The sequence below is a fragment of the Manis javanica genome, chromosome 5 (genome assembly GCF_040802235.1).
Source record: "Manis javanica isolate MJ-LG chromosome 5, MJ_LKY, whole genome shotgun sequence".
NCBI lineage: Eukaryota > Metazoa > Chordata > Mammalia > Pholidota > Manidae > Manis > Manis javanica.
The window spans coordinates 112,457,534-112,479,701 of record NC_133160.1 but is presented as its reverse complement, the minus strand read 5'-3'; the positions used below and the strand labels follow the sequence as shown (position 1 = coordinate 112,479,701).

Below are 22,168 nucleotides of genomic sequence, written 5' to 3'. Positions count from 1 at the left end.
TAGACTCAAGCTTATTCCCTTAGATTTCACATTAGAGGAATATAAATACTCTGGAATTCAAGTGGAACATTCTGGAGAGAGACAGTCTTTCTAGTTAATACAGGAACTATTGAAATAGTCTCACCTTTGAAATGTAAAGACATCTTTGAGGATGCTTTAGACTTTTCTGGTGTTTGGAATGGGAATCACTACTGCATTTAGAGTACAATACCCCTGTGAGTTCAGAATACTGCCCTATGTGTGTGGGTCTGTGGGTCTGTGTGTGTCCGTGTCTGGAGGCATCCTCCCTTTCTCTCTTCTTTCTTTTCACATCCAAAAAATAATCTGCAAGTCTTTTTAAGATTCTTTGACAAGGAGGTTTACAAATTGTCTGTGGATCCTGTGATGTTTTTTTCCCACCATGGCAGCTGTAAACTAACTTTTTTTTAGTTTGTAAAATGCATTTACACATCCATGAACTCAGACACATTTGGAGTCCCGTTTTCTTCTGTGTGCACATGAAGTGCCTTCTTTCTCTCTTTGTGTCTATGGTTACTGTTAAGCTGACCCCTACAGTCTGGGGCAAATACCAAAACTTGAATCAAGCACTCTTTATCCATACAGCTGCAAGGGACTGCAGTTGCAGGGGCTCAGAGGATAGATTTCAGTAAGATTCCTTTAATTAGTGATCCTGTATGCAAAGGTGAGCTGCATGGTACTCCACTGTACTGAATTTTAAAATGCAGTATTTTGTTGTTGTTTTGTTTTGTTTTGTTTTTGTAAGCGCTGTCTTTATAAATTTTTGTGTCTGAGGTGATTTTTTACAATGCCGAATTTTATTGTTGTTAACAATGACTGTAGACAGATTTTTCTTTGGATTCTCCTCCCCTTCTAGTTTCTGTGAGAAACTGTTGCTTGCAAAAACCATAGCTAATTAAAAATTGAACTTATTCAGCGGCAGAGAAGCCTGAGTGGAGACTGGCAAGGGGCGGGGGGAAGAGCAGACAGGAGCACTCAGTGGTTAAAGCTGCAACCGTGATGCGTTCTTCTTTACCTTCACTTTAACCGTCATCACAGCGCCTGCTGTTGTTTATGAGTCAAAGGGCCTAGAGCAACACTCTTTGGGGAAGGGCAGGAGATGGCTTACCCGTTACCACAAGCTTTCCTTACAACAGCCTGACAATCAGCTTCTCCAAAGGCCAGGCAGGACGCGGCCACGGCAGGAACCGGTTCTCGGGTTCTGACCGCGTGTACTTCCCCCTACGGCAGGGGGCCTGAGGGCCTGCTGCTGTCAGGCAGGCCGGCCGGCGATTGGTTGGAAGCAGGGCAGTAATCCGAACTGCCTTTTGTACTTGCCTAATCAGGGCAGCCGTTTGATTGCAGGTTGCGAGCAGAGGTGCCTGTGTGTGTCAGACACCTGTGTCTTAGCTCGCGCCTTCCTGCGGCTGGCTCCGTGGATTCTTTCCGGGTGGGAACCGTGCCTCTAAGACCCCTCCCCCAAGCCTCTGAGCCCCTCGGTGGGCCAGCTTGGCCCAGTGTCACGTTGGACAGAGAGAGCCCACGGATAACAGGACAATGGAAATGCCCGCGTAGACTTCCTTATGGTAAGTCCATTTTAAACCAGATAAACCTTGACGTTATTTCTACATTTATCTGGCCAGAAATGCCAGTATTGGGAAGGTAAACGAGAGAGACCCAGCCAGGTTGTTCAGTTTAGACCTTTCTGATGAAATTACTAAGTTATTTGCCTGTCAGATGTGCTGGCAAAACGATACCAAGACATACATGAAGATGTAAATGGGGAGGGGGCTCCTTGACAAATTACTGTAACCCTTGCAGGTAATCGACAGCTCATTGTGCTCTCCTTTCTATTTGATGAGAAGCTTAAGTGATGATAGTGCAAAGTAACTTTAATTAAGGCCAACAAATACATATGCTAGCTTATACAACAATACGAAGTTGGGCTGGAGATCTTGGCACCTTCCAATTATGCAACCCCAGGCTTTATAATCTACTTCCAATTACCATTTATTTTTAAGGCTATCTTTAACTTTTTCTCTCGTGATATGAAAGCAATTTTTCTTTTTAAGGTTTGTTCAGCATAAGGGAATTAGTGAATTTCACTTCAGCGGGAGACTTTGTACGGCTTAACTCACTTCAGCATCCTTATGTTTGAGGGAAATTCAGATTCTAAAAGCAAGCACCTAAATTTGAGCAACAGTGAAATGCTTAGGAATATTAAGCCATGATTCTGGCTAAGCTTAAGCTCTTCTCTGATTTCATTTCCCTTATAAATTGATTGACATGTACTTATTTGTCAATAAGTATTGACAAATAGTTCAGTCTTTCTCCTTGAATTGCTGTCAGCATACTGGGAATTCTAGGATTTAGGAATCCAAGACTAGTGGTTTGGGACTCACGCTTCTACCCCTGCCTGTCCCTTCCACCCTTGGGATAGGGAGGAAGTCATTTTCCCTTCAGTTATTATTTTTTAATGAACATTTCTGTAAATGGTTTAAGGTCCATTTATAAATTGAAAGAGGTTCTGAGATCACTTTTCCCACCTTATTAATTCCAAAGAAAGAAACGTGTTCACCAATTCTGAATGATTCTGTTCAAGTAGCAAACAGTAATAGAACAGATAGAGGTGGTGAAAAGAGATAATTAGCATTCAGAAACCATTCACTCATAATCCATGTTAATCATCCTGAAATATCTTTTTCTTTCAATGTTTATAGCCAGTTGGAAATTCCATCTTTCTCAGCTGTTAGCTAACTCATCTTTATAAAAACATTTCCTATAATAATATCAATATGTTAGTAATACTAAATATAAATACTAAAAATGACTGTTTTGATGAATAAAAGCATCAAAATTGACAATACCCATAGGGTGAAAAGTGATCATCACACACATCTACAGCAAACATTTAAAAAATACTGTTTGTGCAAATAATACAGATAGTTGGTGATAATTAAAAAATCAGATTGGTTGGTAAACAGGTAGATAGTAAATGAATTTATAAATGGTGAAGGGATTTAAGGAGAAATGGACACTGGAAAGCTAATTAAGTCGTGTATATTTAGCATTAAATTGTGTATTTCCAAATTCTACCTACACTTATGAATACAACTAGATGGTTGTATAAATAAATCAAGGATGATTTCCTGGGTAAGGTAAAGTCATTTTTGTGTGGGAAGGGATAAATACCATCATGGCCCTAATCACTGTCCTAAAAAAAAGAAAACCACTATTCATAAAAACCCAAATGTCCTAAGAATGTGCAGACAGGAAGAGAGAGCTAGTTGTCAGCCACTTTATCTTTAGGTAAAAGTAAAACAAGTCATTAAAAACCCCACATTTCATATTAAGAGTATATAAAGTCCTTGTGCATATCTGTAGAGTACCAGAAGACCTCCAAATATGTAATGTGACACAGTTGTCAGTAACTAAGATACACACACATATTTCATCCCCAGAACAACATTATTAGAGAGTTAGATTTAAGTATCTTAAATACATGTTTTCCCCAGTGGCAATTTTTTAAAGTCTGCTTTCAGGAGCTGTGGAATGCCGGCCAGGCTTCCTCACTGCTGTGAGGGTCTCCTTGCTCTGGTGTGTGGATTGCACACAATGGGGCACACACAATAGGGAGCACTCAGCCTCCCCCTCCCAGACACACATTGTGTGTCCCCTTGGCTCTGCTTGAAAGGCTCAGCTATGCAAATGAAAGCTGCACACGTCAGACAGTCTCTCCTTCCCCCTTCCCTCTCTCCCCCTCCCTGCCTTTCTCCCTCCAAACAGCCCTAGATCTCAGCCTTTGCCCCTGACTTTGCTGAGCTGGGCAGGCCTGTGAGCTCAGAAGCTGAACAGCTAGTCAGATGGTCGGGGCCTCCCTTTGCTGGGAGTGCTGTGGCCATAGAGGACAAACAGGCCAGGGTTCCTTAGCCCTAGACACATGCCAAGAAAAGCAGCTTCCTCATTTCCATTCCTCCATAGGTGGCTTCATTTAAATGTCTCTGGTTAATAGGAAAAAGTTGTCACTCCTTGTTAGATTAAACCTCTAAAAAGGCATATTAAAAAAAAAAACAAGCCCAGCAATCCTAATGTGGGAAAAAGTGGGAATCTATCCTTCAGGATAAATGGATGGGCTTGGCAGAAAGGAACTTCTTCAGTTTCCAGTCATTTTGCTTCTTATTTGGAGATTAGATTATAAAATGAATGTCAAATGATGGTGTTAGTGTGGTTTCCGTGGTGTATCATCTGATATCATTGGGAGAAAAGCTCTTAAGAACTTCTGTGAACTGAAACTGGTAGCCTTGCTCAGATGCCCTGTCGAGTGACCGAGTGAGCACTGGCGTCAGACGCTTGAGTAGGACTTGGCTTGTTCTCTCCCGGCCTGGTTTTAAGCGACAACTCGGGATGGAATTTTAATGAGCCCCACCCTGAAAAGCTATGGCTGTTGAGAATCATTTGTTTTTTTCTAAGTATCAAAGATCCTTAGTAACCAATACAGCTACTAGTAGGGTCTTCCCACCAAAAATTGGGCTCAGCATTCCAGACAGGCTCCCCCAAGGGCAGTGGTCCCACTAATCAGACTCCGAGGTGAGGGTCCCCGAGTTCCTCCCTTACCTTTTCCCTGGCAGCATGGCAGGCCAGTCTTACTGCCCTGATATTCCCATCATGATTTCTCAGTTGTTTATTGATCATGGCTCATTAATTCCTCTATCTGATGCACATAGGTCAGGACCATTATCCCAGTCTGAGAGAGAGAGAAAGGTGTTGGAATGATTTGTCCAGCAGCACCAAGAAGTGTTCTTCCCTGTAAGTCTGTCAGTCAGAAGAGAGATCAGGCGATCCTCAAACCACTCCTTCAGCACTTCGATCTGAGCCCTAAAAACTCTTCAGTCCAAAAATGTGCATCTCTTTTAACTGGATCAGTCTCTTAACTGGATCACTTTGTGCTTGACAGAGGTCAGAGGCTACAGACAATGAAATGAACTGGGTGTGGAGTATGTGTGTGTGTGCATGTGTGTGTTTTGCGCACATGTGTGCTGGCACATCGTGTGTACCATGTGGTCACTGAACAACTCAAAACCCCAGGAGTCTCTGTTGGTACAGTTTGTCTGAAGCTTAAACTGAGAAGGACAGCAACCTCTCTGCGATGGCCTTTTCCTAGAGAGGCCTGATCATTCACATACTACAAGTTTCCACCCAGGCCCCTTGACCAGGGAGGCCCGCCAGGAGCTGCGGCTGAGCTGGTCTGAAGGCGGCAGGCCGCATTGCCTCCGAAGGTATTTTAGGAATGTTAATGGTATGCCTGAGTGGAGGGCTTCAGAGCCCAGAGCCCAGGGCTGAGAACTGTTCTGTGGCCATCTGTTGAGGCCCAGCAAGTCTCATAGCAACAGCTTCTCAAGAATGGCCCCGCCTTTTTTTAATTAAAATTAACTAACATAAAACCCAAAACTGCTCCACTGCTCAAGAAGAATCAGGACAGGATTCTGATTCTTTCTGCAGAGTGATGAGCTTTTAAGGAAAAAAAGTCCCTGCATCCTTAATTCCTGTTCTTTAAATGAGCAATTTGTACTTGATTTTGAGGTCTTAATTTTTTTCCCCTGGGGTAGAATTCTTTTGTGAAAAAGGGTAGAGGTGAAAACAAGTTACCAAAGCTATAGAGAAATAATTGGCAAAAATATGGTTAAGAAAAAAGTGGTCAGAGTTTTGAGATTTTCCTGTTATCTGTTGCTCTTAGTGATCCTGTCAGCAGCCACATTTTTTTCCCTCTGTAATAATGTGAGCTTTATATGCCTAGCTGTTTAGTTAGTGGAATGAACTTCAGACAAAGACGCTAATTTTACTGTGACAATATAGCACTCCAACACACGTCTCTTAATCTGTATTACAATCTTAGAAAAAGAAAGATGGTAAGTAGTATTTGTAGTTTTTATTTTTCAATTGATGAGGCATTAAGTTAGCCATTTACAAAACCTGAGTTTGTTCCTCAGGATAGAAGACCTGTAAAATGATAAATACCTGAAGCCTAACTAGCAACTGTGTGTACAGGCACAGGCACACAAGATGAGACAAAGAATTATATTCCAGATCCTACCCCTTACTGGGCTATTTCAGGAAAGTACACAAGTACACAACCTCGTAGAGTGTAGTTCCTCATCTGCAAATTGGATTCTTGCATTGTTAGGCAGGTTAAATATAATCACGTACAAGGAACCCGGGAAATGATCCTTGAATCTGAATGACGTTTATAAAGGAGTGTTAATATGCTGTCATTCTTGCCCTTGCACAACCCTGGGAAAATATTTCCATGAGAACTTTTATATCCTTTTCAGTTTATAGTTTGACAGTTTTTCTTTTCCCTCAAGTCTTATCAAATAAAATTTCCCAGTAGAGTCATAAAATATGCCAGCAAGTGATTATACTACACACAAATACTTCTTGAATCTAGTATACGTGTGGAATATGCCCCCTCTATCTTTGACTGCTGGTTTGTATTTCTGCTCATGAAGTGTAAGTCAGAACTAATATATTGCCCCTGGTGGTTGAAGTTAAGCTGCCAACCCTCAGGAAAACGATAGGTTCTCTGAATTTGGTTTCTGGAATGTGGGCTCCTAATGAAGTCTTTCTTTCTATAAGAAGTATAACCACATTGTATGTCAACTATACGACTCTTATTTTTTTTTTTTTTTATTTATTTATTTATTTTTTTTTATTTTATTTTTTTTTTTTGAGAGGGCATCTCTCATATTTATTGATCAAATGGTTGTTAACAACAATAAAATTCAGTATAGGGGGGTCAATGCTCAATGTACAATCATTAATCCATCTCAAGCCTAATTCTCGTCAGTCTCCAATCTTCTGAAGCATAACGAACAAGTTCTTACATGGTGAACGAATTCTTACAGAGTGAATAAATTCTTACATGGTGAACAGTACAAGGGCAGTCATCACAGAAACTTTCGGTTTTGATCATGCAATATGACCTATAAACCATCAGGTCAAATATGAATATTCATTTGATTTTTGTACTTGATTTATATGTTGATCCCACATTTCTCCTATTATTATTATTATTTTTATTTTTAATAAAATGCTGAAGTGGTAGGTAGATGCAAGATAAAGGTAGAAAACATAGTTTAGTGCTGTAAGAAGGCAAATGTAGATGATCAGATGATCAGGTGTGTGCCTATGGACTAAGTATTAATCCAGGCTAGACAAGGGCAGCAAGACATCCACGGATGCAGAAGATTTCTCTCAAAGCAGGGGGGGTGAGGTTCTGAGCCTCACCTCTGTTGATCCCCAAATTCTCACCTGATGGCCCCCCTGCGACTGTGCCTGTCTTAGGTTGTTCCTCCCTTGAGGAATCTTACCCGTCTCTGGCTAACCAGTCATCTTCCGGGGCCATACAGGGAAATGTAAAGTTGGTAAGTGAGAGAGAAGCCATATTGTTTGCAAAGGTTAGCTTTTTACTTCTTTGCAGATTTATGCCCTGTGGCTTCTATGCCCAGCACTTGTCTCGAGGTATCTTTACCACCTGGAGGAATTATGATACTCGGTAAATTCGATATGAGGCACGAATTCTATTTAAAGTTTGTAATTAGGAAGGAAGAAGAAAAGCTATAGATGTAGCATATGAAGGAAACTTGGGAGGATTGATTATTTCTTTGACATATCTTCTTGTGTAGTACCTTAAGTATGTATAGGTTTTAAACTACTAACTAATTTGCACACACATATTGACATAATAGGAATACGGTGACATAAACAAAGCAAATCTATAATCACCAGCCATCTCCAGTGAAGCCAAGAAAACCATTTAGGCACCCTAGGCATTTGTGAAAATTTATCTATGATATGATGGATATTTTCCAACTGTACTTGAACCATCAGACAAATTAAAGCAGCCCATTTCTGGGATCTGTTCACATCCCATATGTTCTTTTAACCATAGATAGTCTATAGTCATGAGATTTTGGGGTGCTACAACTTGCACCCCTCCCAACTCCTGGTTGAGTTCCAACAGTACAGATCCAGTCAAATTCGTTGTCTCACTGTATGCACATGCCAGCCTAGACATCTCCCTCCTCCTTCTCATGGCAAGTCCAGGAGATGGTGGGCTGGATGCAGCCACAACCGCAGCATCGTCCGGATCCCTGTGGAGGCTTTTTGATGATCATCCCCCGGCACGAGTCCTCCAGAGAGTGCTGATGCCGGAAGCTCCTCCTCATATCGTATCTTAGTTCATTTTCTGGGTATCCAAGCTAGGCCTTGATCTTCTGCGTAGAAACAAACAGACCCTTTGCCCACACTTTGACATGCCCTCTATACCACTGTGCAGAACTCATTGGAGGTCAGCACACAGTAACTGCTTTTTTTTTTTTTTTTTAATTAAGAGAAAGGAATATTATCAGAAAAGAGTACCTCCATAGCTGATCATCTGACACCCTTTAAGTGATCAACATTAAGGATATTTAAAGCATGCATTGATCTTTGATTTACCAATAGTTTTATCCTGTTAAGGAGTAATCCCCCTTTTCTTTCTTTCTTTCTTTTTTTTTTTTTTAAATTTTTAATCTACACTTACCTGAAGAATACTATGTTTACTATGCTCTCCCCTATATCAGGTCCCCCCTAACAACCACATTACGGTTACTGTCCATCAGCTTAGCAAAATGTTGTAGAGTCACTACTTGTCCTCTCTGTGTTGTGCAGCCCACCCTACCCTTTCTCCCTCCCCCCCATGCATGCTAATCTTAATACCCCCCTTCTTCTTCCCCCCCCTTATCCCTCCCTGCCCACCCATCCTCCCCAGTTCCTTTCCCTTTGGTACCTGTTAGTCCATTTTTGGGTTCTGTAATTCTGCTGCTGTTTTGTTCCTTCAGTTTTTCCTTTGTTCCTATACTCCTCAGATGAGTGAAATCATTTGGTATTTCTCTTTCTCCGCTTGGCTTATTTCACTGAGCATAATACTCTCCAGCTCCATCCATGTTGCTGCAAATGGTTGGATTTTTCCACTTCTTATGGCTGAGTAGTATTCCATTGTGTATATGTACCACATCTTCTTTATCCATTCATCTACAGATGGACATTTAGGTTGCTTCCAATTCTTGGCTATTGTAAATAGTGCTGCGATAAACATAGGAGTGCATCTGTCTTTCTCAAACTTGATTGCTGCGTTCTTAGGGTAAATTCCTAGGAGTGGAATTCCTGGGTCAAATGGTAGGTCTGTTTTGAGCATTTTGATGCACCTCCATACTGCTTTCCACAATGGTTGAACTAATTTACATTCCCACCAGCAGTGTAGGAGGGTTCCCCTTTCTCCACAGCCTCGCCAACATTTGTTGTTGTTTGTCTTTTGGATGGCAGCTATCCTTACTGGTGTGAGGTGATACCTCATTGTAGTTTTAATTTGCATTTCTCTGATAATTAGCGATGTGGAGCATCTTTTCATGTGTCTCTTGGCCATCTGTATTTCTTTTTTGGAGAACTGTCTGTTCAGTTCCTCTGCCCATTTTTTAATTGGGTTATTTGTTTTTTGTTTGTTGAGGCGTGTGAGCTCTTTATATATTCTGGACGTCAAGCCTTTATCAGATCTGTCATTTTCAAATATATTCTCCCATACTGTAGGGTTCCTTTTTGTTCTATTGATGGTGTCTTTCGCTGTACAGAAGCTTTTCAGCTTAATGTAGTCCCACTTGCTCATTTTTGCTGTTGTTTTCCTTGCCCGGGGAGATATGTTCAAGAAGAGATCACTCATGTTTATGTCTAAGAGGTTTTTGCCTATGTTTTTTTCCAAGAGTTTAATGGTTTCGTGACTTACATTCAGGTCTTTGATCCATTTTGAGTTTACCTTTGTATATGGGGTTAGACAATGGTCCAGTTTCATTCTCCTACATGTAGCTGTCCAGTTTTGCCAGCACCATCTGTTGAAGAGACTGTCATTTTGCCATTGTATGTCCATGGCTCCTTTATCAAATATTAATTGACCATATATGTTTGGGTTAATTTCTGGGGTCTCTAATCTGTTCCACTGGTCTGTGGCTCTGTTCTTGTGCCAGTACCAAATTGTCTTGATTACTATGGCTTTGTAGTAGAGCTTGAAGTTGGGGAGTGAGATCCCCCCTACTTTATTCTTCTTTTTCAGGATTGCTTTGGCTATTCGGGGTCTTTGGTGTTTCCATATGAATTTTTGAATTATTTGTTCCAATTCATTGAAGAATGTTGCTGGTAATTTGAGAGGGATTGCATCAAATTTGTATATTGCTTTCGGCAGGATGGCCATTTTGACGATATTAATTCTTCCTAGCCATGAGCATGGGATGAGTTTCCATTTATTAGTGTCCCCTTTAATTTCTCTTAAGAGTGACTTGTAGTTTTCAGAGTATAAGTCTTTCACTTCCTTGGTTAGGTTTATTCCTAGGTATTTTATTCTTTTTGATGCAATGGTGAATGGAATTGTTTTCCTGATTTCTCTTTCTATTGATTCGTTGTTAGTGTATAGGAAAGCTACAGATTTCTGTGTGTTGATTTTGTATCCTGCAACTTTGCTGTATTCCGATATCAGTTCTAGTAGTTTTGGAGTGGAGTCTTTAGGGTTTTTTATGTACAGTATCATATCATCTGCAAATAGTGACAGTTTAACTTCTTCTTTACCAATCTGGATTCCTTGTATTTCTTTGTTTTGTCTGATTGCCGTGGCTAGGACCTCCAGTACTATGTTAAATAACAGTGGGGAGAGTGGGCATCCCTGTCTGGTTCCCGATCTCAGTGGAAATGCTTTCAGCTTCTCGCTGTTCAGTATAATGCTGGCTGTGGGTTTATCATATATGGCCTTTATTATGTTGAGGTACTTGCCCTCTATTCCCATTTTGCTGAGAGTTTTTATCATGAATGGATGTTGAATTTTGTCAAATGCTTTTTCAGCATCTATGGAGATGATCATGTGGTTTTTGTCTTTCTTTTTGTTGATGTGGTGGATGATGTTGATGGATTTTCGAATGTTGTACCATCCTTGCATCCCTGGGATGAACCCCACTTGGTCATGGTGTATGATCCTTTTGATATACTGTTGAATTCTGTTTGCTAATATTTTATTGAGTATTTTTGCATCTACGTTCATCAGGGATATTGGTCTGTAATTTTCTTTTTTGGTGGGGTCTTTGCCTGGTTTTGGTATTAGGGTGATGTTGGCTTCATAGAATGAGTTTGGGAGTATTCCCTCTTCTTCTATTTTGTGGAACACTTTAAGGAGAATGGGTATTATGTCTTCTCTGTGTGTCTGATAAAATTCCGAGGTAAATCCGTCCGGCCCCGGGGTTTTGTTCTTGGGTAGTTTTTTGATTACTGTTTCAATTTCTTTGCTTGTAATTGGTTTGTTTAACTTTTGTGTTTCTTCCTTGGTCAGTCTTGGGAGGTTGTATTTTTCTAGGAAGTTGTCCATTTCTTCTAGGTTTTCCAGCTTGTTGGCATATAGGTTTTCATAGTAGTCTTTAATAATTCTTTGTATTTCTGTGGAGTCTGTCGTGATTTTTCCATTCTCATTTCTGATTATGTTGATTTGTGTTGACTCTCTTTTTCTCTTAATAAGTTGGGCTAGAGGCTTATCTATTTTGTTTATTTTCTCAAAGAACCAGCTCTTGGTTTCGTTGATTTTTGCTATTGTTTTATTCTTCTCAATTTTGTTTATTTCTTCTCTGATCTTTATTATGTCCCTCCTTCTGCTGACTTTAGGCCTCATTTGTTCTTCTTTTTCCAGTTTTAATAATTGTGATGTTAGACTATTCATTTGGGATTGTTCTTCCTTCTTCAAGTGTGCCTGGATTGCTATATACTTTCCTCTTAAGACTGCTTTCGCTGCATCCCACAGAAGTTGGGGCTTAGTGTTGTTGTTGTCATTTGTTTCTATATATTCCTTGATCTCTATTTTGATTTGTTCATTGATCCATTGATTATTTAGTAGCATGTTGTTAAGCCTCCATGTGTTTGTGAGCCTTTTTGTTTTCTTTGTAGAATTTATTTCTACTTTCATACCTTTGTGGTCTGAAAAATTGGTTGGTAGAATTTCAATATTGTGGAATTTACTGAGGCTCTTTTTGTGAGCTAGTATGTGGTCTATTCTGGAGAATGTTCCATGTGCACTTGAGAAGAATGTATATCCTGTTGCTTTTGGATGTAAAGTTCTATAGATGTCTATTAGGTCCATCTGTTCTAGTGTGTTGTTCAGTGCCTGTGTGTCTTTACTTATTTTCTGCCCGGTGGATCTATCCTTTGGGGTGAGTGGTGTGTTGAAGTCTCCTACAATGAATGCATTGCAGTCTATTTCCCTCTTTAGTTCTGTTAGTATTTGCTTCACATATGCTGGTGCTCCTGTATTGGGTGCATATATATTTAGAATGGTTATATCCTCTTGTTGGACTAAGCCCTTTATCATTATGTAGTGGCCTTCTTTATCTCTTGTTACTTTCTTTGTTTTGAAGTCTATTTTGTCTGATATTAGTACTGCAACCCCTGCTTTCTTCTCACTGTTGTTTGCCTGAAATATGTTTTTCCATCCCTTGACTTTTAGTCTATGCTTATCTTTGGGTTTAAGGTGAGTTTCTTGTAAGCAGCATATAGATGGGTCTTGCTTTTTTATCCATTCTATTACTCTATGTCTTTTGATTGGTGCATTAAGTCCATTTACATTTAGGGTGACTATTGAAAGATATGTACTTATTGCCATTGCAGGCTTTAGATTCGTGGTTACCAAAGGTTCAAGGTTAGCTTCTTTAGTATCTTACTGCCTAACTTAGCTCGCTTATTGAGCTGTTATATACACTGTCTGGAGAGTCTTTTCTTCTCTCCCTTCTTATTCCTCCTCCTCCCTTCTTCATATGTTGTGTGTTTTGTTCTGTGCTCTTTTTAGGGGTGCTCCCATCTAGAGCAGTCCCTGTAGGATGCCCTGTAGAGGTGGTTTGTGGGAAGCAAATTCCCTCAGCTTTTGCTTGTCTGGGAATTGTTTGATCCCACCATCATATTTAAATGATAGTCGTGCTGGATACAGTATCCTTGGTTCAAGGCCCTTCTGTTTCATTGCATTAAGTATATCATGCCATTCTCTTCTGGCCTGTAGGGTTTCTGTTGAGAAGTCTGATGTTAGCCTGATTGGTTTTCCTTTATAGGTGACCTTTTTCTCTCTAGCTGCCTTTAAAACTCTTTCCTTGTCCTTGATCCTTGCCATTTTAATTATTATGTGTCTTGGTGTTGTCCTCCTTGGATCCTTTCTGTTGGGGGTTCTGTATAATTCCATGGTCTGTTCGATTATTTCCTCCCCCAGTTTGGGGAAGTTTTCAGCAATTATTTCTTCAAAGACCCTTTCTATCCCTTTTCCTCTTTCTTCCTCTTCTGGTATCCCTATAATACGAATGTTTTTCCTTTTGTATTGGTCACATATTTCTCTTAGTGTTGTTTCATTCCTGGAGATCCTTTTATCTCTCTCTATGTCAGCTTCTATACGTTCCTGTTCTCTGGCTTCTATTCCTTCAATGGCCTCTTGCATCTTATCCATTCTGCTTATAAATCCTTCCAGGGATTGTTTCACTTCTGTGATCTCTTTCCTGACATCTGTGATCTCCTTCCGGACTTCATCCCACTGCTCTTGCATTTTTCTCTGCATCTCATCCCACTGCTCTTGCATTTTTCTCTGCATCTCATCCCATTGCTCTTGCATTTTTTTCTGCATCTCTGTCAGCATGTTCATGATTTTTATTTTGAATTCTTTTTCAGGAGGACTAGTTAGGTCTGTCTCCTTCTCAGGTGTTGTCTCTGTGATCTTTGTCTGCCTGTAGTTTTGCCTTTTCATGGTGATAGAGATAGTCTGCAGAGCTGGTACAAGTGACCGCTGGAAGAGCTTCCCTTCTTGTTGGTTTGTAGCCTTTTCCTGGGAGAATAGCGACCTCTAGTGGCTTGTGCTGGGCAGCTGTGCGCAGACAGGGCTTCTGCTTCCTGCCCAGTTGCTTTGGGGTTTATCTCCACTGTTGCTGTGGGCTTGGCCTGGCTGGGGCTGTTCCTCCAAAATGGTGGAGCCCCGTTGGAGGGGGAGCAGCCAGGAGACTATTTATCTCCGTAAGGGGCCTCTGTGCTCCCTGCTGCCCAGGGGGTTAGAGTGCCCAGAGATCCCCAGATTCCCTGCTTCTGGTCTAAGTGACCTGTCCTGCCCCTTTAAGATTTCCAAAAAGCACTCTCCAAACCAAAACAACAACAGCAACAATGAGAGAGGGAACAGAAAGGAAAAAAAAAAGAAAAAACACGCGATTTTTTTTTTTTTCCTCAGGTGCCGGTCCCAGGCACCCGCGCACTGGTCCTGCTGCCCTGTCTCCCTAGCACCAGGGTCCCTGTCCTTTCAAGGCTTCCAAAAAGCACCCACCCACCGGTCCCGCAGGGAAGGAACGCTCAATATTCTTTGTCCTCAGGCACTGGTCCCATGCACCCGCTCACCAGTCCTGCCGCCCTGCCTCCCTAGCACCGGGGTCCCTGTCCCTTCAAGGCTTCCAAAAAGCACTTGGCAAAAAGAGAGAAAAAAAAGGGGAAAAACGCGCGATTTCTTCCGTCCTCAGGTGCTGGTCTCAGGCACCCACCCACCGGTCCCACAGGGAAAAATGCGGGATATTCTTTGTCCTCAGGTGCCGGTCCCAGGCACCCGCTCACCAGTCCCGCCGCCCTGCCTCCCTAGCACCGGGGTCCCTGTCCCTTTTAGGCTTCCAAAAAGCACTCGCAGAAAAGAGAAAAAAAAAAGGGGAAAAAACGCGCGATTTCCTCTGTCCTCAAGTGCCGGTCTCAGGCACCCGCCCACCGGTCCCGCAGGGAAAAACGGGGGATATTCTTTGTCCTCAGGCGCCGGTCCCAGCCACCCGCTCACCAGTCCCGCCACCGTGCCTCCCTAGCACTGGGGTCCCCGTCCCTTCAAGGCTTCCAAAAAGCGCTTGCCAAAAAGAGAAAAAAAAAAAAAGGGGAAAAACGTGCGACCTCCTCCGTCCTCAGGCACCGGTCTCAGGCACCCGCCCCCAGGTCTCGCAGGGAGAAACGCGGGATATTCTTTGTCCTCCGGCGCTGTTCCCAGGCACCTCCTCACCGGTCCCGCCACCCTGCCTCCCCAGCAACGGGGGCCCGTCCCTCTAAGGCTTCCAAAAAGCGCTCGCCAAAAAAAAAAACTGCTCCGGTTTCTCTCCACCCGCCGGGAGCCGGGGGGAGGGGCGCTCGGGTCCCGCCGGGCTGGGGCTTGTATCTTACCCCCTTCACAAGGCGCTGGGTTCTTGCAGGTGTGGATGTGGTCTGGATGTTGTCCTGTGTCCTGTGGTCTCTATTTTAGGAAGATTTTTCTTTGTTATATTTTCATAGCTCTATGTGTTTTTGGGAGGAGATTTCCACTGCTCTACTCACGCCGCCATCTTGGCTCCCGCCCTCACGACTCTTATTTTTAAAAACACAACTACTTACCCTCTCTGGGCCTATTGCCTCATGTAAAAAATTTAGCCAATAAATATTTACGGAGTGCCTACCCTGCACCAGCTGTGTTTCTGGGTACTGAGTCATGAGCAAAAGTAGACAAAAATCCTCACATACATTCTGGTCAAGGGAGACAGATAACAAGCCCCCAAGGAAGTCAACTGGATTGATTTTTATAAAATGACAACTACCATGGAAAGACACATGGAAAGACACAACTACCATGGAAAGGCAAGTATGGTATATGTTCCCACAGAGGGGCACAGTGCAGTTTTCTAAAAGGGTGCTGGGAGAAGGCGCTGCTAAAGGGTCTTTGAAGGAAGGCTTGAAGGGGATGAGAGGCTAAGCCCTGGGGGAGCTGGGGAAGAGCTCTTAAAGCAGAGGGCACAGCAAGTGCAAAGGTCCTTGGGGAAAATGTAAATGCCTTATGAGGAAGAGCCAGGAGGTCAGCGCAGGAGGGGAGGGGCCAGGGCCTTCTGGGCCACTTGGAAGGCTTTTGGCTTTTACTCTGAATGAACCCTATGAACATTTACTTTACAGAGCTGTTAAGAGGTTTAAATTAAAGAGTTTGTGTAAAGCCTTTAGCACAGTGCCTACCACATAGAAAACCGTTCATAATAATTTTTAGTCAATGTCTGTTTGTTTATCACTATTGCTACCTGGGATGTAAAGACAGAACAATATGAGCTCATACAAGAGAGCTTTGTCCTGTATAAAGCTGATTGTTCTTAGGTGAAGTGAACTCCCAACCTTGGCTCCTTAAGTATTCAATTCTCTCCTCCAGAAAGGTCCCAATTCTATATCTTCATTCATGCAGAGAGAAAAACTTACTTTTTAAAAACTGGCCTTGTTTGAGCTAAACTATTATTTCTATTGTGGAAGTGTGAAGTCCATACTCTCCAGAGACAGGTGTATTCTGGTTTAAATTTCAGCTACGAAAGTCCTATTGAATTCCACTGTATTCACATCATATTGCAATGTCCTCTTGCTTGAGTTTTGATATTGATACCCTTCTCTAGGCCAAAGAATTCAAGGCAGAGAGGAACTTACTGCAAATGTAATGAAAACAAGGTATCAATGTCTTTTTTATTCCCTCTGGAGCCCATAAGCAAGATTGGCTTTCTGGAGTACTTCAACAACCCGCTCTCAAAATGACCTTCCTGGACTCCCCTCTGAGTGTCTAGATTCTATTGCTCTCCTCTGAACTTGAAGGATTTGGGTCATAACTCATGTCAAGTAATGACTAGCTCAGAAACTAGAAGAGAGGAGGAATCCTTCTCTCCTAGTATTTGAAGATCATCAGTTAGAATCAGGGCTATCCTTGCTCTAGAACTAAGATGATTGATTTGGGGACAAGAAAGGAAGTACTTGATGACAACTAAAGATGATCAATAAAGGAACAGGTTGTCCAAAAATGTACACCTCATCAGTGGAAATTTTCCCATGGGGGCCAGGTAACCAACTGTCAGAAGAGCTATCAAATATTTGGATGACAGCTTGGCTTCTAAGATCCCTCCTAAATTTCTTCCAAGAAAAACAAAAATAGATCTGCTTATTGCAAACTAAATTCTGAAGTAAGTCACCTTAAATTTTCTCTAATCGATGTCTTAGGTTGGGGATTCTGAGAGTAAGAAACAAGTGACAATGGAGGCTCTATTTAGTGGTGGCCATGGGAGTCTTCCTCATGAGGTGGTGACCTGGTCCTGGGGCCTGGAGCCCCAGTCCTCCCAGTCCTGACGATGCTGTGTTCCCATACACAGATTCTGAGTTTAGCATGTTGTCTTTTGGCCACTGTATACTGCAGAGTTGCTCAGTGAGTGGAAGAGACTACAGCTTGCTTTTCCTTTGAAACACTTTTGTATTGTACTTATGTTCTAAGTGATTTATAAAAATGCTCTCATAATAACCCTATGACAAAGCTACAATTTTAATCCCCATTTAATAGGTTAAACAGTTGAAAAATCAATTCAGTAACTAATCCAGGATCACACAGTGACAGGGCTGGGATTTCGACCCAGGTAGTTAGCCAGCAGGATCTGCTTTGGACTTAGCTCCTACGTGGGACATGTGCACAAACCGCTTTGTCCAGTGTTATGCACCTTTTTCCATTTGTTGTAGCTCTCCTGTTGATTTAAAGGAAAAGGCAATCTGGCATACCATTACACTTTATTGCCCTCACTGAGGGCAGAGAACATAACCTGTTGATATCCAGTGCCTAGCATAGTACCTGGGGCATGGCAGATACTCAAATATTTGCTGAATGAGTGAGGGAACAAGGGTGTGACATGAATAAACAGTAGCTAGGCCATAGAAATGCCTCCTTAATCTCACAGAGCTATGGAGACATATGTGATTGCAGGATGTCACTGAATGCAAAAATTTTTGAAAAGCTAAAAATAAAAAACAGGTAAAATAGAGGTGAGGATATAAGGAGGAAATTATTTGAACCAGTGTCGGCAATTTCATCCCTTGTTAGGTGCACAATGTGATTTTAGTTAGTAAGTCACATCACACTGGAATAGTGCCCACGAAAGACCCCAGACTAACACCTGCCATGTGACAACAGGGAAGGAGCAAACCAGGAACCAGGGATTCTGCTAAGTCAGGGTTTTAACGTGGGATTTGGACCCAGTGCATTTAACAAATGGACATTAGGACTCAGATTTACTATGGGGTGAAGAAAGAGAGCCTGAGTCTGGCCAATTCCAGTGCTTAAGGGAACATTTGGGTGCTTTGAACAGAAAGCCACTTGGACCAGCTCAAATAAAAAGACAGTTCTTTGAAAAGATATGAGGGATGTTTGTGGAATCCAACTGCAGGAAGTCAGGAATACTTCAAAATTTAACATAATGATTAAGCCCAGCAGTCGTCAGAAGCCTGACTGTGGGTTCTCACTTTCATTGCTGAGTTTTGTGACCTTGGTTTAGGTCACATTTATTTACCCATTTGAAAAGTAGGGAATAATGAAAGTATCTATCTTGTTGGATTGTTGTGTAGATTAAATGAGGTAATACATATAAAGCACTTGGAACACAGCCTGACACTCTAGTAAGAGTTGAGTAACCATTAACCTTTATTATGGTTTAGCAAATAGACAGCTATTCACTTTCTCCTTGGACTGCATAGTCCCTCCTTTCAGTTGACTTTGAACATCAGTTCTTTTACTCTCCCTGCAGACTTACTTCCTGGAAGATGTGGTTCCATTAATTAAATGGCATAGTGATGTTATCAAGGCTCCAGGTTTATGTATTTTCATTCTACCATCATTAGCATGATGATTTTGATCCCCAGATTTGCCCCTCATAATTACAAGGAGGCTGCTGCAGCTCCAGGCATCATGTCCTCACATAATTGTCCATAGGCAGGAAGGAATCTGTTTTGTGTATTTTATCAAGAATGAGGAATGCTTTTCCAAAAACCCTCCTGCAAACTTTCCTTTGGGTCACTATCTCATTAGCTAGGGTTATGTCCTATACCCATGCCTAGACTAGTAACTGGCAGGAGGTCAGAGTACCATGATCGATGTAGATCAAGAATGATTTATCTTTTGGGGCTATGGAAGGATCCACCTGATAGTCACCTGATACTGCAGTGGAATCAATTATGTTTGTGAGGCAGAAAGGGACGGTGACCATTAAGTAAACAATCATAAGGTCCTGTCTTAGCTGAGCACATGTCCAAGTCAGGCAAATCAGAGTTCTCCCCTGAGATTTTTATACACAGTCTAAGAGAAGGCAGAGCTCTCCTTCTTTTGAAGTGGTTGATAGGGATGAAGTAAACCTGAAGTTCTCTGCCTTTGGTGGTTTTCAGTATCCACCTCCCTACACACACACACACACACACACACACATACACAGGAGAAGAATCCTATTTACTGTAGAAGAGAGAGGGAGAGAAAGGGAGGAAGAAAGAGGGGCCAAAAGAGACAGAGACCAAGACAGACAGACACACACACACACACACACACACACACACACACACGCACACACACACATGCAAAGAGATGGTTCCTGATATGGTGAGGGTGAGGGAGAACCTGATAATATGTGTCAGCTCCTGAGGCCATCTCCCTCCTTGGCTTTCCCAAGCAATTCCTGCTTTTGCTTAAATTTCTTTGTGGGTTCAGTGTTACTTGGATCACTTGAAATAAACGGCAACAGAATCCTGTCTGATGCACTTCCCCAAACTTCTGGGTGTCTGTCCTCCTGCTGCTGCCTGCGTGGGGCCCTGCCTCACCATGGAGCCATCGCTGGGGTCCACTCCATGTGTCCTCAAAGCTCTCGACCTTCCATCACCTGACTTTCTCAGCCTCTGGCCCCAGTTCCAAGTTCCACAGGCAACAGTCTTAATTCCCACTGTAGCCAGGCTCTGCTTGTGGTCAGGGATGAGCTGTCCCAGCCTTACCACTTCAGTGAGGGCTTGGTTGAGGCCATGTTCTAGAATAGTTGTGAGCAGGGAGACAATAACGTCCCTCTCTGATTAAAAACATGTTTTATCTGTTCAGTGTCTCCTAAAATTGAAAAGCACCCAATTGAAAGGCCAGATCTCAGATACAGGTGCCTTGTAGAGGGAATTAAAAGTCTGGTGGTTCTACTCCCTTTGGCCTGACTTAAATAGAAGAAGAGAATTCTGGATTCATATCAGGAGGGAATTAGGGATTTAGGGAGGGAGAGTCTAGGAGGGCTGAATGAAGTCATAAAGGAAATCAGTGTGGCCATCAGGGGCAGGCCAACTGCGAGAGCCAGAGAGGACTAATGAGGAAAACCCCAAGGAAGGCAGAAATATAAGCAGTTGAGCCTGTGGTTTATTAAGTATGGATAACTCTGTATTCTTACACACTTATTTTTACTCTTTAATTATGAAAATGTCCAAACATTCTTGAAAGTAAAGAGTACCGCAAATTCCCATGTACCCACCATCCAGCTGGATGGCTTTTGTTAAGTAGAACAAGTCTAAGAGGAAGAAAGGATGAAAAGAGGGAGCAGGATCCAGTGAAGGACAAAAACGTCAGTGACAGATGTATTAGCGAACTTGTCAGGGGGGACAGGAAGTTGAAATCCAAGAGGTTTGTTAGTCCTAATCATAGGTTAATGAAAGTATTGCTAAATGAGATCTGGCTTCTTGCTATTTGACTAGGGATTTTGTAATGTGAGGAAACAGAATCTTCCACCCCCACGCCCACCGCCTAATCTCCAAATTGCTGGGGGTCTTACACAGTGACAAAACTGCCAGAGCAAGGCTCACCATCCACTTGACATTCAGCAACGACTGATCAGCCCCTCCGGGCACTGTGCTGGCTTTGTAGGCACGCAGATCTGAGGGAGGGGCTCCTGCTTTCACAGAACGCAGGGTCTAGCGGGGGGAATGCACAAGGAAAGCTCTAACAGGCATGCTATGACAGTTTCCTGGTAGCATGGAATAGGTGAAAGCTTCCTACAGGAGGGTGATTGTGTTGATATTTTTAAAGAATGAATAGGAATTAGGTCAAGAGATTTAGTAGGTAAAGGTGTTCCAGACCAAGTAAACAAAGAGGTGCTTAAAGAGAACTTTAAGTCCCGGCTGCAGGGCCCGTTGTGCACTTGTGGCCTCTTCACCGATGGGCAGAGGTGGGCAGGAGCAGGGCCAAAAGCCAGCCCAGGCTTTGCTCCCTGGAGCGGCCGCAGCCAGCCAGGGAGTGAGGGGCTGCGGGCAGCGTCTGTACGTACCTGGTGATCCTTGGAGAGCATGCGCGCGGATGCTCCTGAGTTTGAACAGGACCCTGAAGGCTATGGGTCACTAATGGAGAACGTAAAAGGTGGAACAGTAACAAAGTAAGACCTGCGTTTGAGAAAGACCATTTTGACCGCATTTGGGAAGGTGGTCTTGAAGACGGCAAGGAAGGCCTCTTTGAGCTTTTGAGACAGAGCAAAAACACCCTGAAAAAGCTGTGCCCCTTTAGAGAAGGACCAGTTGGTATTAAAGGAAATTGATACCCACCCGCCCTTTCAAGTACAGTAAAAACCTCCTGCCATGGATGACCAGTCTTTTCAAGATAGGCAGAGAGTATGCCCAGCTGAAGACAGCTAGGTCCTCACCCTTGTTCTTCCTTTCAAAAATAAAATGGTATAAACCAGGAATATCCCAAACCCTTTTCCATTCCTTTGGAGAAAGCAGGGTTTTGTTTGTTTTGTTTCTGATAGTGGGCAAGCCAGTGGTATTCTTTCTGACTGCCTGTGCTTCTCATCATGGCACAGTAGCTCAGGTTTTGGAGTTGTATAGTTAGTAGTTTGAATCCAAAGTTCATCACCTTCTATCACTGGATACTGTATGAACCCATCTGTAAAATGGGGGAAATATGACCTCCCTCACAGAGCTGCTGTGAAGGGTAAGGAATCATGACAATGGAGCACTTGGCATAGGGCCTGGCAGGCAGCGTGCTGGTTACAAGTGGTGGTAGAGGTGGCCATCCTTGCTGTTCTTGTTATTAACGCCGATTTTCAGACATTAAGAAAGGATACAGTTTCTTTTGCAGGCTTTAATTATTCCTCGGGCCTGCATCTTTTAAACAGTAACTATATATCATGTTGCCTTCTTTGTGGATGGGCCACAGGAAAAAGAGGTGCATGCCACGTGAGTCAGAGGGCAGGTTACATACGCCCCTGCTCCTTCTTGAGGAGCTTGCGGGTGTCAGGCTAATTACATTTGGATAGAG

At 42.6% G+C, this 22,168-nt stretch overlaps 1 protein-coding gene across 5 annotated transcripts in view; it reads left to right on the top strand.

The window, feature by feature from the left end:
* Positions 1-1,181: 1,181 nt before the first annotated feature.
* SHROOM3 (shroom family member 3) overlaps positions 1,182-22,168 on the top strand; it is a 186,916-nt gene continuing 165,929 nt past the window's right edge. For all 5 annotated transcript variants that reach the window (XM_073237435.1, XM_037003180.2, XM_037003179.2 and 2 more), the window contains exon 1: positions 1,182-1,583. The gene's annotated coding sequence lies outside the window, so the exon portion shown is untranslated. The remainder of the gene's footprint in view (positions 1,584-22,168) is intronic.